Source organism: Calidris pugnax, unplaced genomic scaffold (genome assembly GCF_001431845.1).
Source record: "Calidris pugnax isolate Ruff unplaced genomic scaffold, ASM143184v1 scaffold171, whole genome shotgun sequence".
NCBI lineage: Eukaryota > Metazoa > Chordata > Aves > Charadriiformes > Scolopacidae > Calidris > Calidris pugnax.
The window spans coordinates 8,369,578-8,388,731 of NW_015091064.1; positions in this window are offsets into that span (position 1 = coordinate 8,369,578).

Sequence of the window (19,154 nt, forward strand, 5' to 3'; positions counted from 1 at the left end):
CAGCGACAACTCTCTCATGACCTACACAAGGTAGCACTCATAAAAGGAGGAGGCTGTTCCAAAAAACAGAGTTAAATTGAAAGAAAAATACTGCCTTAAAACAAGGGAAACAAAGTGTATGAGGCTTCACAGGCAGAGATCCAGAAGGCATTGTACCTAAAGCTAAGAGTAGTGGGGAAGTGCAGGACAAGGGCCTGTCTTTAATGCTTGGAGATGGGAGTGTGTCCGACACAGACCATCTTCTGCCTGTACTGGTCTGTCACTGCTGCCTGGCTGCCACCACGACCATCTTCAGTTCTCTGGAGATAGTCTGGTGCTCTGGTTTCCACTGGTAATAGACTCTTCTGTTGCTTTCAAAGTGAGTTCTTCTACGTCTTGAGGGAAAGGAAAAGAATATGTTTAAGAGGCATTTAAGAACTTAAGCCAGCCCTATTTAACAGTAGGGTGAATCACACCCCTCTCTGACCCCTTTATTTTGTCCGCTGCAAGTGAAGTCACTGCTTGACTGCCTCATGTCCTATGCATCTGACAGCTGTCACTTTGAATAAAAACTGCTGTTTATTGGACTTGATATTTTGGACACATTCTCCTCCTATCACCTGATACACTGCCTGATCATCCCACTCTATTGCTGTGACCATATCATTCTCTATTATATTAACTCCCTATACAATCCCAAAGATGTTCTCATTTTCCAGCTGAAATACCTTGTTTGCAGCTTAATTCCAAAACAGGAGTAGCAAAAAAAAAAAAAAAAAAGAGGCATTTTGTATACAGAGCACTAAACACAGAGATACAAAGGATCTTCATCCAATTTTATCTGCCACTATCCATCTTCTTCATAAAGGACAGTGAAAATAGCTCTGCCTGCCAGACAGTTCAAAACCTCTTTGTTGCAAGTCTGCAGCGCTGCTGAATTCAGGTCACACACATCCAAAGGCACTTGGAATGCAACATTCTTCTTTTCATGCTAGCAGGGCAATTAACTCCGTCCATATGATCCCTGAGCCTGATTTACTTTTTGCTCAAGATACTGCAGAGAGCAGACAGCCTTGTTCATAGCGCCATAGAAGAACTTAGGTTGGAAGGGACCTCTGGAGATCGTCTGGACCACGCTGCTCAGAGCAGAGCCAACTTTCATGTTGCATCTAACTTCAGTCCTTGATCGGGCTGCTCCGGGCTTTTCCAGTCAAGCTCTGAATATCTCTAAGGTTGGAGATTTCCTGGTCCCTCTGGGGTGCTTGCTACGAAAAGCTAGTTATAGCACTAAATTTTAAAGCAGTCCATCTTCCCTTTTGCAGCATTCCTATCTTCTAGTCTCTATGCTTATCATAGACTAACTAAACCATGTGTAATACACGAGTAGCGCACATAGTGATTCACTTCTAGTCTCAAAGTAGTATCTAGTTCTGATAAAAAGCTAGTTAAGAACAACAGATTACATTTAAATAAACAACTCTTCAATGTTGACTTCTTCTTTAAACACATCATGAAGATACAAAATATCTACACTTCCTGCTTTCCTTTTGAATTCTGTTTACAGCTGAGAAGTTATGTTTGAGAACTACATCTGCTTATCGGAAGTTTGTGATGTCCTTGGACATAAGCCTGGTTGACAACAAAGACAGCGCCCCGTCTGCCATCACTAACTGGGTGTATTGTAGAAATTGCAGGGCTTAGCTGCTCAGGCAGCCATTTTAGAAGTGATAAAGTCTTGCAGAAACTCACAGGATGCACAGTTTATCTTGGGAAGTCCACAGTGTAAAAGCTAAGTGGGAGCTGCACCCACTTAACATTCTGCCAAAGCATATAATCAAAGTGCAAGATATCCATGGGACAATGGAGAAGCTTCCCAAGATAGTTTTCCCTATATCGATTGCACCTCTGTTCCTGTATAAGCAAAAAGAGAACTGAAATAGGTACTCTGCTGTCTTATAGCAATAAAAGCAGTGCAGTTTACTGATTTTGGTTCCTGAACTTTCACATAGAGGTATTTGGTAAAGTGCATGATGTATCATTTCATGATAGTTCAGGGATGTATCAGAGGCAGGAAAATATTAAAGTCTTCTAGTTCACCTATCAGGGCAATTCTGAAGTCTTACTCAGCCACTTCCTATATAGCTTCTTAAAATTATCCAGATTATAATGTCTTTTTCATTGGCAAGAACAGATGAAAATCAAGTGCACAAGATGAAAGTGCCTTTGAAGCAGAAAATCAAAAACTGAAGTGCACTTTTGAGTAGTGTGTATTTAGTATCTACCTATGGCCATCAAACTTCACATGAAAACAAACTGATGGGCTTGGCAAAGCCTTTATTTGTTCTCTTTTTACTTCTGAAAAGCCTGTGCTGGGAACTATACTGTTTGACATACTTGTAAATTGCCTGGAAAACTACGTAAGACAGATGACAGTTACTGGAGGGCCTCAAAGTTAGAGTCAATTGTGAAGAATCTGAGAATCATCCTGTGATACTAAATGGCTGCATAACAAAACTATAGATAAATTTCATTATTGATAACTGTGAGCTAATATGGAGAAGAAAAAAAACCCCTAACTGTACCTGTACGTTTAGTATACATTTGCTAGCTACTACTACTCAGAAAAAAAAAATGATATGAGGGAATCTGCAGACAATCTCTGAAAACAGTAATTCAACATTCACCAGGAGAAGTGAATGCTGAAAAAAAGGAGAAAAAGAAAGAAATTATTAGGAAAATGCTACTGATATTATATTTCTATAATCCATAGTATGTCCAAATCTTCAATAGTGAGTGGTACTCTGGACATCCCGCCTTTACAAAAAAAAGATATAATAGAACTGAAAAAAAGTAGTAAAAGCAACAGCGATGATCAATGTGAAACAACTTTCATATGAGAAAAACCCAAATATACTTGGACTTTTTAAGTGGAGAAAGGAAGTGATTAATGAGGAACACAACATGATTCTATAAAGTCATTGGTAGTATAAAACAGGAAAAAAGAAAAGGACTATTCATAGAAAATTAAGAGTGGCCATTAAGAGTCTTATTTGGTTGATCCCACTACAAAGGCAATTCCATACCTTTGATGGTCCTTGGTGCCCTTCTCTGAGCCTTTTTGAATTCTACCGTATCGTCCATAAGATGGGGGATCGGCAGTGCATATGGTGGGCAAGAAGCAGGCGCTTCCCATATTTATGCAGCAGCACACTGATATTCTTTGGTTTGTTTTTAATTCCTTTCCTAACAATCTTTAACATTCAGCTTGGGTTTTTTTGACTGCTGCTGATCGCTGACATTTTCATTGAACCATCTATCATAACTTGAAGAGCTGCTTCCTTGGCAATAATGATCATTTCAGAGCCCATCATTTTAAATGTGAAGCTAGGACTATTTTTAACCCCCTCTGCAGCAGTTTACATTACTCCAAATTGAATTTCAACTGCCAGTTTATTGCCCCATCTCACAAGGTCCTTCTGCAGTTCTTCACATGAGGTTCTCATTTTTACTACGCTAAATAAGCCAATATCCTCATAAACTTTGTCACCTTTCCATGCATTCCTTTTTCCAGATAATTTTTGGATGTGTCAAATAGGATATGAGAAATCCCTTGCAGGACAAGAACTGGGATGTATCATTAAAATTACTGTTCCAGAAGTTCAGCACAAACAAAATATAGTACCTCTCCTATATAATTAAATTGTGGAACTCATGGTAGCATGAAGTGATGAGGCTCAAAGGTATAAGAGGTTTCAAAACTAATTAAGATAAACTTCAGGAAAGAGACCTCCCTAACCTGTTAAGGTTATAACATAATCTATTAAGCACAAACTTAGATTCAGAAAACTGCAAAATGTTGATTGTCAGCAGCTACAGGGTACAAAGTAAAGGATTATTTGCTATTTGCATCGTTTCTTATACACTTTCTCTGGGCAGCAGCTACTCCAGTGTCGGAGAGAATCCCCTGTGCCATCTGTAGACAGGTCAGACATACACGTCTGATCCAGTATGGCCATTTTTATGCTCTTTTATTAGGTATGTATTTCAGATTGTTATTAATGCTTAAAAAATGCGCTGCATTTTTACCTTTTCAAGAAGATACTGTATTCTGAGATGTGCTAGCAATGAAGAGTAATCAAGCCTAAATATTCATGAAATAATTAACGACTGGCCTTACAAACTCAGTGCCCATTATGCAGGTTGAATATCTATCCCTCTTAAGATCTGTTAAAGATTTTTGAATGAGTTCTTCCTTTTTTTTTCTTTCTTTTTTTTTGATTATTCCTCTTTGAACTATTTCCAAAAAGTGTATCTGTCCAGTGATAAAAAAGAAGATATGTTGATCTTTCAGAGGACAGAACAGAATAATGGCAGGTTTTGTTCTAATGGCAGAAGGTTTTGACTTTGAGAGCAATTGACTGGAATTTGAAGAGTGCATTACTCCATGGCAAACGTTTCAGAGGGTGCTTTTATTACACATTAACATCCCGTAAGTTCTTCAAAATTAAAACCTCCGAGTTGAACATCAGAAGCTGTTTGCTGTAATGGGATCACAATTGAAGACATCATATTTCTTAGCAAAACACCTACTCCCAATTATTCATATATGCAGTCCATGACTCTAAAGCTTTCCTCCAGACACATGTTCCTCTGTTCCTATATATCAGCCCTAAGAAATAAATATTTTCTGAATTCTTTAATTTAGTGTGATTATGGCATATTTGCCAAGCATGAAGCAAGATTTCACTACCAATAAATCAAATGCATTCTTACATACAGTGTGTGGGAATCAGCACACTCTAACTGATAAATACATTATTTTTTTCTTTTTTTATAGTCTTCCACCATCCTGATCTAATAAATAGTATTATTTGTGGACGTTAAATGTGGGCATAAAACACACTTGTTTAGTCAGGTGTCAAAATGTGGTTGTTGGGGGTTCACTTTTGGCAGGCAAATAGAATTTATGAGAAGTAGCTGAAGTATATCACCAAGCATGTGGGCAACCTGTGTGATTCCTGCTAGTTTTGTAAAGTCTCCAGATGTCGTGGTTCTTAATATAAATAATGTGGGTGGAAGCTGATTCCTGGCTTTCCAAAAATTGGAAAAGATTGAGTTTCTGAACTACAGAAAATACTGTTTTCCTAGGTCTCAGTTGTCATTTCAAAATATAACTTACTATCATCATAGCAACATGAAAACATTTTTATAATAAATGGATCACATCTGTATGAGCCTTGTATTTTGGAAACTGAAATTCTTATGTTTCTTTGGTTGTAGGTTGGAAAACATCTAGCAAAGAGGCACATCTAGTACATCAGAACGTCTAGTAATGTGCTCATTTAATGCACTGGATCCTCACTTTTTATGACACAGTTTGTATAACTGGGCATTTTAAAATGTCTTTTCATTCATTTAATATGGAACCATTAGGAGCTGATTATGGCTTACTGTGAATAAATTATCCACTATATTTAAAATGATGACTAAAAGATGAATGATGTAAACAATATTAACAAAGCTGAAACTCACTTAACGGAGAATCACAAAAGCAGGAATACAGTCGCTTGTATTTGAGGAAACTGAAAGTTACAGTGATGAAATGCTTTAAATGGCTGGTAATCAAAATGCAAATATTTTTCCTGGTGGAGGCACAACTCACAATTATCTTTTGAATATGAAATATTCAATAATAACACTTAGACATCTTGTGCAGTATTTGTAAGGTGAAGCCAAGTGAACCTAAAGTATTTTATCCAAGTTAATTTTAAACATAACAGAATGCACTTTCCTCTTAGTATCTTTTTAAGTTATCTTAGTCTGAATGAAATTCTCTAATTATAACAACATACAGAAAATACTGTAGATCAAGCTGCATATCTTAATTTGTTGGTATGGAAGACTGCAAAGAATAGGAAAATTAGTAACTTGATAAGTTAAAGCATGGGAGTGATGATGAAAAATGTTATATGACCATTAATATGAGCAATCCTCTACCTGTTAAAAATAAATGCAAAATAAATAAAGAAGTGAAGCTATTTTTATTTCTAGGAAGGTGTAGAATGCTGCTGTTAGGCACTGATTCTACAACATAAAAACAATATAGAATTCTTCCTTTTTGTTTCTTTAAAGCTTCAACAATTAAGCAATAGGTTATAATAATAGCAATCACTGTCTTATTCTCTTGAGGAAATGTCATCCCTTTCTTCATGTAGTTTCATGTATAAGATGCTTTCTGACCTATACCATGAAGTCATAATATAGCTACAGTGTTAATTTATACATAATCTTCCTCTCCACAGACACGGAAAAACACTCAAAGAATGGAAAAGTACCTAAAGCAGGCAAAGACAGGGACAAAATGTCCATTCACCGGCACTTGGTTCTGCCCATCCTGTTGAGTGGGCTGGATGGGAGCTTATTTTCCTGTGATCCCGGGCTTTCCTGGCACGGCTGTAAATTGCAAGAGCGTTGCATCTGTCTCCTGCAAGCCCCGGGAATCAGGCGGAGCGTGCAGGTAGGTCGGCTATTCCTCTCCACTACTGCACAGCACGTAGTGATTTGATACAGCTGAAGGTCAACACTACAAATGAGACATCCTAGCAACTGGTAAATGGTTTCCACACTGACTGCTCGCTAAAACAACTGCTACACTGTGTTGATTTAATAAGCAGTTTGCTTTTACATTCAGCGATTATTCCTTCTAATCTATTTTCATATATTCAGGTGTTGCTGGCTTGAAAGAGGGATGGAATTTCAGTAATACTCATGGTATGAATAGAGATCAGTTAATAATTTTGATCAAAATCTCCTTTTTAAAATGTTTTTCACAGCTTTAGGGGGAAAAAAAAAAAAAAGAAAATTATGGGTGGAGTAAAAACAAATTGAACAAGGTCTATTGAGTCTATAAATCCAGGATGAATTTAATGTTCTTTTTTCAAGACTATGAATCAGAAATTCATGCTCCATAAAAGCCTTAAGGTGGAAAAAGTATTTTTTAAGACCATGGGGCTTTTTCTCTGAGGTTCATGCTGAACAGCTGCAAAATTCGATCGCTTCCTGCTTGGCCCAATCTTAAACATGGTCAGCTGTTAGCAGATGACATGAGAAAGACCGCAGGCATTTCTTTATTATCAAGTCTATTGTATCACATAAAAGATATACCAGTTATATAGTTTTAACACTTGTATAAAATTATGGACACCTGTACAATTTTATATAAAATGAATTCTTCTGTGTGACATAAAAATGACAGATAGGGTCCTTACAAAACCCCTATACTCAACCCCCATTTCAACTATGGATAGAAATTTAGAATAGACTGAACATGAGGACAGAAATCTGATCAAACACCTATGAATAGCTCAGATGTCCTGGTAAACATCAAGAAATTGGTAAAAGGGACCTTTCTGCAGAAAGGCTAAAAAAGTCAAACTATTCAGCTGCTTAAAAACCAACTAAGAGGAAGATAAGTAACAACCTAAAAATTCTATAAATGAAATTTTGTAAAGAAGGCAATAAATCATTTGACACATGAGATTGGGTAGTAAATAATGTAGATTTAACCTTGTGTGTGTATATAGTTGCATATGCGCACACAAATTATGTATATATACTAACCCACATTTTTACAACTCTGATAGAGTATAAGATAAATTTCTGAAGAGAAACAACAGAATCTTAGTTAAGCTATTGTTCAAAATGAAATTAAATGGGAAAAAAACACTTATTGCCGTTTGAAATGGCACCTAAATCTCTAAGGCGGAAAAGACATGTTGCCACGTGGTGATATCTCACCCAGCCTCACAGAGAGTGTAAAATGATTTGCAGTAACGGCAATTTCTTTATCACAAAGATTAAATTGGGTGCAATTATTCCTAACTAAAATGCTGAAAGATCGCCACGCTGTAGCCCAAAAGGTAAATCTACAATTGACCTACTACCCATTTTTTACCTGACTTCTCTAAAAGACAAGATTAAAACCAGAGTACTGGTTAACCGATTATTAGACTCAAATGATGGCACATGGACTGCATCTCCCTATGTTTTCTAAAATACATTATGTCTGCAGAAGAGGAAATATAATCTAAATTAATGCAAATTCAACAGATAAGGAACTGGGTCAGTGGTGTAGATCCCCCAGATTTGAGCACCAGAACTGCCATTTTTACAATTAGCGATATTTCTTATCGGTCTGAAAACTACAAGAGTGCTTTCCATGTAACCTAATTTAGGACATCTGCATCTGAGCTAACCACTCAAGGTTCCCTTTATAGACAATGGGGGGGAAAAAAAGGCACTTCTGGGCTGACATTCAATAAAAAAAAAAAAGGCACTTCTGGGCTGACATTCAATCTCAAGTATTTTAGATGTTTAGGAAGAGATAAACCGTTAACAATGCCTATTTGTTTCAACTGACTATGCTGGCAATAGAGTGTGGCTAACTCAGATGCAGAGGGCTACTCCGATGCCTACATTTGGTTAAGTGAATCTCAGCCCACACATCTGCTATTAGATGCTAATCACTTGAGAAGAGGTTTGTAAAATAATCGCTTCACAATAGGCCAGAGATAAAATAACGTGACAAGAGACTGTGTAATGAACTGCTGTGTGGCAGCGTGCAACGTCGTGATCTCTAAACAATTTTGCCTATAGGAAGCAGTTGGACCAGCGGGTAAATAAATCTGGACTCAGGGATGCATTCGCGTGACTGGCCTGTTGCTGGGACCTGAGTAAGCTCATTCAGGACGAGGTGTCTCTATCTTGAACGGCATTATAAAGCACAGACATGTCTTTTGACCAACACCGTTCTTTTATTGACTGTTAACCAATAGTTAAGCTGTCACTTTTCCACTGTGCGAGCTCAGCGGGATCACGGGGGAAAACATTATCTTCAGTGAGACTGACGCTTGCAACAGACATTTAGGCAGCGCTGTCTGGGCTTCCTCTGGAGTGTCTACACTGTGCATGCCCACGGAGCTGCTCTGCTTGGAAACGGGAGAGCAGAACATGCTCTGCATTTATTAGCGGACACCTCTTCGAAGCAAAAGGAATGAGGAACTGCCTCCCTCCTCCATCTTGTCCCTTCGTAAGACAACTAATTAAAAGCACAGGAATTGTATGTTCTAATCAGTCTCTGGAAAGCTCGTGGTTAAGGTACTGAAGAAATGTGAAGAAAGAATGTATATCTTACATCAGGTACACACAAAGATGGTCAGAGGGCACCTCTCCTGTGAGGACAGACTGAGAGAACTGGGATTGTTCAGCCTGGGAAAGCCAGGGAGACCTTATTGTCCCTTCCACTACCTAAAGGGGGCCTGCAGGAGAGATGGGGAGGGACTCTTTATCAGGGAGTGTAGAAATAGGACAAGGGGTAACAGTTTTAAACAGAAAGAGGGGAAATTTAGATTAGACATTAGAAGAAATTTTTTACTGTGGGGGTGGTGAGACACTGGAACAGGTTGCCCAGAGAAGCTGTGGATGCCCCACATGTGGATGGGGCTTTGAGCAACCTGGTCTGGTGGAAGGTGTCCCTGCCCATGGCAGGGGAGTTGGAATTATGATCTTTAAAGTCCCTTCCAACCCAAACCATTCTGTATGTGTACAGGGTATGATAAATTTGTCTAACAGTATACACTAGAGTACAATAAAGGGAAGATGTCTAAATAGGTTTGCTGTGTTCATAGACCTACTCAGTTCTTGTTTAGTTATTTGAAAATTGCTTATGTCACAATTTTTTAACTGGGAATATATTAGCTCTTTGACTTAGAACAGCCTTCAGAGTAAACCATTGTCCTTATAAAATTCTTTTTGAAATCATTATCCAAGGCAATGGATGACAGGCGTATTATAAGGACATTTTTTAGCTACTCATCTAACACTTCTGATCTGGAGAGACAAATTACGGCTCAAAAACTCAGGACTGCTGGGTCTAATAATGTTACACAAAGTAAAATATACTCGGCATTTCCCTAGACCTTGTTAAACCTGATGAAAAAATAATTATAAATAATGGTAAGTTAAAATATCTAGTCTAAGGCCTCTATTAGTTCCTGGGTTTATTAAAACTCATCCAACTCAATCTTGCTTTCATTTCTTTGCTGTTCATGCTGTGGTACAGTGTTATATTACAATACAGTACCCAGTTAGCAGCAGCCTGCAGTCATACAATAATGAGCTAGGGGCAATCTTTTTTTTTTTTTTTTCACAGTGAGTTGATTTTAAATTAATTTCAACTTACTCCATGATTTTTGGTTCACCTCCCAAATTACAAACACTGATGGCCTCATTATTGAACACAACAGCACCTGGGAATGACTTGGAAGTACACTGACCAGTAATTTAGACATCACATAGAAAAAAATTATGGGTACAAAAACCATGATCCGTGAAGAATGTGAAAATTGGAGGACGATGAATTGTACAGTGTACAGTACTATATAACATGAAATAAACTACCAAATTGTTAAAAATAATTAAAAATCTGTGTTAAAGATGAAAAAAGATTTTATGCACATAGCAAACATTTGTTATATTATACCTACTTCGGATAAGGTAACAAGTGTATGGAATAATGCATGAATATCTTTCATTAATCTCCAGATACACAGATATCTCAGGCAGCCACAGAATAACAAACAGAGGTAGAAAACTTGGGAAGGCTTATTTGAGACAACAGTTTTGCTAAGTACCTGCTGCATTTGTTTGAAGTCTTCTGGCTTCACGTCTGTGTTGCTACAGAATCCTTTGCTTATGACAGTGACACCAGACTGGTCCCCCCTTTTGTTTAGTTTACTTTTCAGTGCTAAAAGAATCACAAGGGCAATTAAAAATATTACAATTTTCTTTCTCTTGAGTAAGATAATAAGCCCCATTTGAACTTTAAAATAGAATATGTACATAGCCACCCTTTCTGCTTTTTCGGCACAACCTTCCTCTGGAGCAACCAGCCATTCCAGGAGGGGGCTCGTGCCCCAGGGGACAGGCTGTTGAGAGCAGTGGAGAGCGTGGTGGGTTCCAGGGATGAAGGAGTAAATAGTGATGGTCAAGATGGTCAGAGGAGGCCTGGGAGGGCAGACAGAATGGATGGAAATTTAACCATAAGGGAGTGGATGAGGAAGGCTCAGGTAAGCAGAAACGTTTGATTAACAGTATCTGATGTTGGGTTAAACCACTCAGGACGGTTCTCACAGGTAAAGGGTTTTCAAGTTCTTTGAGTTTTAGGAGGCAGGTTCTGAGAACACTGCCCTTCTTCATCCTCCCCTCTTCATCCTCCCCCATCCAATACACTAATACATCAGTACACGCACACCCGGGTGCTCCCTGCAGTCTGACTTTGGGGGAAGGCTCTTGAATTCTGCAGCAAACAAACATGGTGATGGGATATGATACAGAATATTTGGTTACAAGCTTGAAAATTGGTTTGGTTTGGTTTATTTTATTTTTATTACATAGAGAAGAATGAAAAGCTGTGGTTATCTCTATTAATATATTATTTTTTTTTTAGTTTTGAAGTATTCTTATGTATTTTTACAAATATTTATAAAAAAGTATTTTAAAAGTTACTTCAAATTTATATGCTGATAGGGCACAGTTGCTTTTAGGGTGGCACTACATTTTTCACCACTGAATAAAAAATCACAGCGAGGCTGCATATTAATGCTATGGGTGAATATTTTTTCAAATACCTAAAGCATAATTAACTGCGGAACTCCTTGCAACAGGAAGCTACAGAAAGCACAGATATAAATTACTTAATAACGACAAATTCATAACTAAGAGGCTCCTCAATGCCTTTTAAGTGCTCTGATCCAAATGCAAACTTCAGCTCTGTGTGTTCCTAACCTTGAAACTACCAGAAAGGGAGCTGTTTTCATGAGAGAAACATTGTGTAACTGCTTTGCTTTTGATAAGCTTTACTTAAACTGACATCTCTGATAGCAGGTACCAGACTAGATGCCGCGTGATGCGTTTTGGGGAGAGAAGCAGCAGCACAATTTTGACAAATAGAGATGTTGGCAATGAGAAAGGCACGTGAAGAGGACTGGCACTTATGTCAGGGGTTAATGCACACAGAAAAAGATGACCTAGCATTACAGATGGAAAGATTTCATTGCAAATGAAATTATGAAATATTTTTTCAGTGTTTTGTTTAACATCTCTTTTCTCTGTCGAGTACCTGTCTGTTGGTTTTGTACTTATTTTCTGCCCAGTAGCCTACTTTCTGAGATGTATCTCCACACTCAGCAGCACATCCTGCTTTTGTGATTATGGTCCAAGACTGCTGATTCACTGCTGTTTTCTCAAACCAAATTATATTTAAAAGTAGTACTTCTGAAATAAAGACTATTATGAGAAGTCATCGTGTCTCACAGTGCAGTTTAATTATAAAAAGATAACTACCTAACTGTCCACCAAGATTTGAGTACATTTTGTCCATAAGCAAGTAAGCAGTCCTTTATTCTCCATCTACCCTTCCCGCCATATTTTAGTAGAAAGTACTTTCAAATCACAGCGTAGAAGCGTATTCGTAGTCATACATAGCTGTCTTACAAACATTAATAATAAAAATAATGACAAAAATTGCAAGCAAACTGAGTAAGATAGCCAGATGTCCAAAAAAAGGCTAGGTGGCACCTTGTTTGTATTGGTGGGTGTTGGTAAAACTAAGTATTTCATTATGAATAAATCTGCTGGCCTATCTGAAATTTGTGTCCTTTTCCTTTATTATTTGTTTTTGTTTCCTTTATTATTTATTATTATTGCCACAGCACAGCCACGCTCTGATTTTTCAGGTCACCATGTAATATTTTAGCTGAGGACAATCACTTGTGGATCAAATAAACAAACAAAGGCCTCTTGGAACGTTTCAAGACTGCATGACCATTTTGACTTCACAGGAATTATGTTGTATATGTAAGGGTTCTGCCTTGAGCTAAATGGCAGAGGAAAGCACCATGCTATGTTTAGGAGGACATTTGTAGAAAATGAAATGCTTCTAAGTTTCGTCGTTCCTATCCTTCTAAACAACCATTTACTTGAAGCTTGTATTTCTCAGGTTCAGAATGTCAACCTTTTATTTCCACTTGAGCAAATGCCTCACTTTAGAAGAGCAACTGGAACAGCTTCTGTGGGAAACAGCCCACTGGGGTAAAACCTGGGCTCGTGCCATTTAGCTTTAGACACTTCATTTCGGTGCCTAGACTTAAATCTATTTTTTCTTGACTCTGGTAGTCAGGTTCCCAGTCTGAACCACCCTGTCAGGGCTTCTTTTTATTTTCATTGACACCAGAGGCAATGCAAGGAAATAGGCAAGTAATTTAGCTACCAAATGTAGGTATCTAAAGTTAGGCATTGCATGTACTCCCCAGCTGTGGCTGCATTACACAACATCAGAGATGATGTTACATAAATGGTATTTTCTTTACATTTCATTCCGTGAGCCTAAGAAATTGAAGACTAATAAATAATTGCATTAATAAAAAGACTGAATTGTAAATGATTGGGTTTGACACATACAAAAGTGATCTATATACATAAAACCATTACAATTCATAAAGAAGAAAAATTTGGTGTATGACTAAAGTAAGTACATTTTGATTTATCTATATTCTTAGGGGCATTATTTAAAAATGAATGAGATGAATATGAAAGATAACACATATACATAAAAATGTAATTTTCATATAATTATATTTAGCACATTAAAGAAGCACGACAATCTACAGTCATTTTGAAACTGATAATCTCGGTCACACTCATTGTTTGCCGTTGAGTATCAAGAATCTCACCCTTTCCCAACTGCAGCGTGTTGCACCAGCTTCATTGAATCAGAAAGCCTTGAAGCAGCTCCTTCCTGCCAGCCCTGGCAGCCGCATTGCTGCTTTCGCTTCCCCATGTCACAGACAAGTGTATTTCAGGCTGCACAAACTGCACGGAGGCAGCACAGGAGGGAGGAAGGAAATACCTCCTTCAACAGGCCCGGCAGATCATAAAGTACACAGCTAGAGATGGAGATACGGACTCAGATTCCTTCTCCTGATATTTATTCTGCTGTTGATTCTCGTAAAATGCATACGCAAATATATTCTTAGCGAGTACAAAAGCGAGAGGGGGAAATGCAACCCCTGAAAAGGTACTCTGCAATTAAATTGGTGTCTGTAAAACAGGAGGTCATGCTAAAAAAAAAAAAAAAGAAATAATGAAAATCTCATTACCAGTAAGCCACCTGCTGAGATAGTGACTCCTCTCACAGACTACTGTGTCTTTTAATATTGAATTCTCTACTCTGAAGCAAAGAAGAGAGAGAAAAAAGGGGAGGAAGATCCTCGATTTCATTACATTTTGAATTTCCCTCTGGAGATGCCTATCTATCTCCCTGCACAAGATCAGAGGCTTAGGGCATCACTTGGGTTCTTTCAAAGGCATAAGCAGAACGTTTAGGATTCAAAGCCTAAAGGAGACCTGTGTAAGCCATGGGTGGACTGTAAAAGGAGCACATTTTTGTGCTATTCATTTGTATGCTAAGAATTCTTGTATTTACACTGTTCATTCTGATGCTAAAATAAAAAATATACACCAAATAGAAAACTTTGGGTCAGATTCTGACTGTTTAAATTGCTGTACTTCCATTATGAGCAATCTGTTCTTTAGGTTCAAAACCCATTATAAAGCTGCTAAATGGCAACAATTAGTTTCATTTGCAAAATCCAAAGAACTGAATAGCAAGAAAATGAAAAATCCTACAATTATTTATATGATAAACAAGTGCAATGCCTCTAATTCTCCACAGTCTAGAATACACTATTATCATTTATATAGATTAAAACCGAATGTTAAGTGGCTGAAAATGCCAACGTTCTGTAAACTTTTACACCCAGCTTACAAAAGGCTTCAGGTATAGGACAGCACAGTGTAAGACATGTCATAGCAGCACAACTGCTGATAACGCCATTATTACCTTCTTAATGATAACCCTGTGCATGGTTTAATAGGCAACATTTATTAAATTGCTGATTTCAGGCAAGCTTCTTCATGGGGATTTTGGACTAAACAGAAGGCGATCTTTTCTATATATTAAATATATATTTTTTAATATGTATTTCCTTTTCAAATGGGATTTTGTATTGCATTGTTATTGTGATGTAGTACATGAAAAAAATAAGCCAAAGTTTTCAATAATAATACTCAGAGGGCTTCTTTTTTTTTGAATGAGCATTGTGTTTCAAATGCATTTGAAAACATGGTCTAAGTAACCTGACTTTATACAGAATTACCTAAACGTAGACCAGGAAAGTCATACATGAAAACACATTACATAGTATCTTCTGCTTCATCTACACTTTTTGATAGCAGACGGGAATCCTGCAACTGAAATCAATAAAAAAAAATTACCACATATGAAAAATTCTATTTAAAAATGCAGTAGCCAAAATGTTTTAAAATTCAAGCCTATACTTTTTGCTTTTTGAGGGCAAGCAAATCCTCAGCACCTTTTTGAAATTCATGTCTCTCAACAATACTGGAAGGCATGTCATCTGTGTCACCTACAGACATGTCATCATCAAGGCCAGGCTGGATGGGACCTTAAGCCACCTGGCCTAGTGGGAGGTGTCCCTGCCCGGGGCAGGGGGGTTGGAATTAGATGATCTTTAAGGTCCCTTTCAACCCAAACCATTCTATGATTCTATGGTTCTACAAGTGCTAGCCACTCAGCAGACAACCATAGGCTAGCTTTCAACCCGTTGACTGAGATATTGTTACTTCGGTAGTTTTGAAAGAATGAATGGCAGCAAAACCCAACTAAAACACCAAGTAAATACCTGGTCTTAAAGGCAACAGAGCTCTGCGCTCCCACAGCGACGCTGCCGCCACTGGAAGAGTCACCAAGATGAGATGAAGTCATGCAGTAACAGCAATATGGACACAATCAAAATAGGTCACACAGAATTAATGTTGCACTGCGATGGTAAAAGACAAAACTTATACAGAACTAAACGAGAGACAGAAAATATGAGGGAACAATGTGGTTAATACTTATCAAGCAGATGCCACAGCGCTCTAACTTTCATTAGGCTAAAAATGATTATTAATGATCTGGCAGGCCGAGCAAGCAATGAGATAGCAAAATATGAAGATGACAGGAAATAATTTAAATTAATCAGAACAAATAAAACAGAAATTTCACATATACTCAGTGAAGTGAATTACCTCCTAACTGTTTGTTTGTGCTAAGGTTTGAATCAACCTAAATTTTTAGCATTTTCAGGCTGCTTTTTTGCACATATGGAAAATCAAAATATGATCTGAGGAAGAGGAATGCTCTGGGAAATTCCAAAACCACATAAAATCATAAAATTATGGCCAAAAAAAAAGTAAATCTGGGTGTAAAATTAGTGGTTTTTGCATATCACAGAGATAATTAATAAATTCAATTGTCTGTATTAACAAAGTGAAAACTCTATATCTTCATGTGCATTTGCACATGCATCAGTTTGAGTTATAATTTAATTCTTTGGACATTTCAACAATGAACTAAAAACTATTACCATCTCTCATGTATTATACAATCTTTATGTTTTTATTTTTTTTCTGAAATACTGAGTAGGCAGATAAAAATGGGCATAGCTTGATTTAGATACTGTTTTTTTATATATGTCATTATTTTGCCCTCCTTTTCCCTCCTTGCTGTATCCATCTGCTTTCTCTGGTGTTACGCTTAGGACGTGCTAAATATGCTTAATTTATGTATTGTAAACAGTCAGCAACAGAACTTGCCATGCATGAAAGTAAACATTTATGTATGTCTTTGCCTGAGAAGGGGCCCACCCATTAGGTTATACGCCGTGCAATGCGTAGTGAAAAGCCCTGATCTTCACTCCTACCTGAAAAGCAACTACTACAGCCCCTCCATTCCGCTCTGGTGAGACCCCACCTGGAGTCCTGTGTCCACCTCTGGAGCCCTCAGTACAGGAACGACATGGACCTGTTGGAGTGCATCCAGAGAAGGGCCACAGAAATTATGAGGGCTGGAGCTCTTCTCCTGTGAGGACAGGCTGAGAGAGTTGGGATTGTTTACCCTGGAGGAAAGAAGACTCTGGGGAGACCTTATCGCAGCCTTCCAGTACTTAAAGGGGGCCTACAGGAAAGATAGAGAGGGACGCTTTATCGGGACCTGCTGCAATAGGACACAAGGTGGTGGCCTTAATTAACACAGGGGAGATTCAGACTAGATAGAAGGATGACATTTTTCACAATGATGGTGGTGAAACACTGGACCAAGTTGCCCAGAGCTTTATCGGGACCTGCTGCAATAGGACACAAGGTGGTGGCCTTAATTAACACAGGGGAGATTCAGACTAGATAGAAGGATGACATTTTTCACAATGATGGTGGTGAAACACTGGACCAAGTTGCCCAGAGTCATGGCAGATGCCCTATCCCTGGAAACATTCCAGGTCAGGTTGGATGGGATTCTGAGCAACCTCATCTGGTCGAAGATGTCCCTGGTGTTTGAAGGTCCCTTCCAACCCCAACTATTCTATGATTCTACTAGAATGACAGTTACAACAGAAAGAGAAGGGCAAGATCAATTGGATTTTATATTGAAGGGCAAGGTCAGTCGGATTTTACACCAAAGGGCTGAACGTTATGCAAGTTAAACTACTGAACATTAACTTCCACGCTATTATAAGGTGCTTGTGGAAAAGGGCCGCTGATAAAAGTGTGGCTTGCAATGCAAGGTGATGGCTTGACACATACGTGATGGCTACAGGTGGCTCCATGCATGGGACACAAGTGCCACCCACCCAAGAGCAGCCCGCACTATTGGACAAAAAAGCTGTCAATTGAAATCACAGAATCATCTCCATCGGAAGGGACCTTCCAACTGTTAACCTAGCACTGCCAAAACCACCACTAAACCACGTCCCTAAGCACCCCATCTACACATCTTTTGAACACCTCCAGGGATGGTGATTCCACCACTTCCCTGGGAAGCCTCTTCCAATCCTTGGTAACCCTTTGGTTGAAGAATCATTTCCTTATATACATCCTAAGCCTCGCCTGGCACAACTTCAGGTCAGTTTCTCTTGTTGTATCGCCTGTTGCTTGTGAGGAGCCCAATGCCCACCTTGCTACAACCTCCTTTCAGGTAGTTGCATAGAGTGATAATATTTCCCCTCAGCCTTCTTTTCCCCAGGCTGAACAACCACAGTTCCCCCAGCCTCTCCTCATAAGACTTGCTCTCCAGACCCATCACCATCTTCCTTGCCCTTCTCTGGACCTGCTCCAGCACTTCCATGTTTCTTGTAGTGAGGGGCCCAAAACTGGAAACAGTACTGGAGGTCGGGCCTCACCAGTGCCCAGTATAGGAGGACAATCACTTCCCCAGTCCTGCTGGCCACACAATTCCTGATACAGGCCAGGATGCTGTTGGCCTTCTTGGCCACCTGGGCACACTGCTAGCTCATATTTAGCTGGATGTCAACCAACACCCCCAGGTCCTTCTCTGCTCTCCGGGTTTCCAGCCACTCTTCCCCAAGCCTGTAGCGCTGCATGGCGTTGGTGTGACCTAAGAGCAGGACCCAGCACTTGGCCTTATTGAACCTCACACCACTGGCCTTGGCCCATTGATCCAGCCGGTCCAGATCCCTCTGTAGAGCCTTCCCACCCTAAGGCAGGTCAACACTGCTGCCCAACTCGGTGTCACCTGCAAACCTACCGAGGCTGCACTTGACTTACTGAGGCAGCACTCCATCCCCTCGCCCAGGTCCTTGATAAAGACGCTGAACGGAGCCGGCCCCCGCGCTGCACAGCCCACAGGGCACGGCCAGGTCCCTGCACACACACGATGGCTACGCTCGACGCCGGGTACCGGGAGCGCCGGGGCAGGCCGCGGGGCCGTGCCGCCGCTTTGCTCAAAGACACCGGCGGCGACACCGAGGCCACCCCGCCGAGGAGGCGGCGGCAGCCCCCGACCCCCGGCAGGGAGCTCCTGCCCCTCATCCCGGCGGGTTCCCGCTCCCCGGGGACTCCCCCTGGTCCCTCCATCCCTCCCTCGCTCGATGCCCCGCCGCCTCCCACGCCACGTCTCGCCCGGTCGCGCGCCCGCGCTCCCCCTCCCTCACGCCCCCGGCGGCCGCGCGCATGCTCGCGGCGCGGCGGCGGCGCCTGCG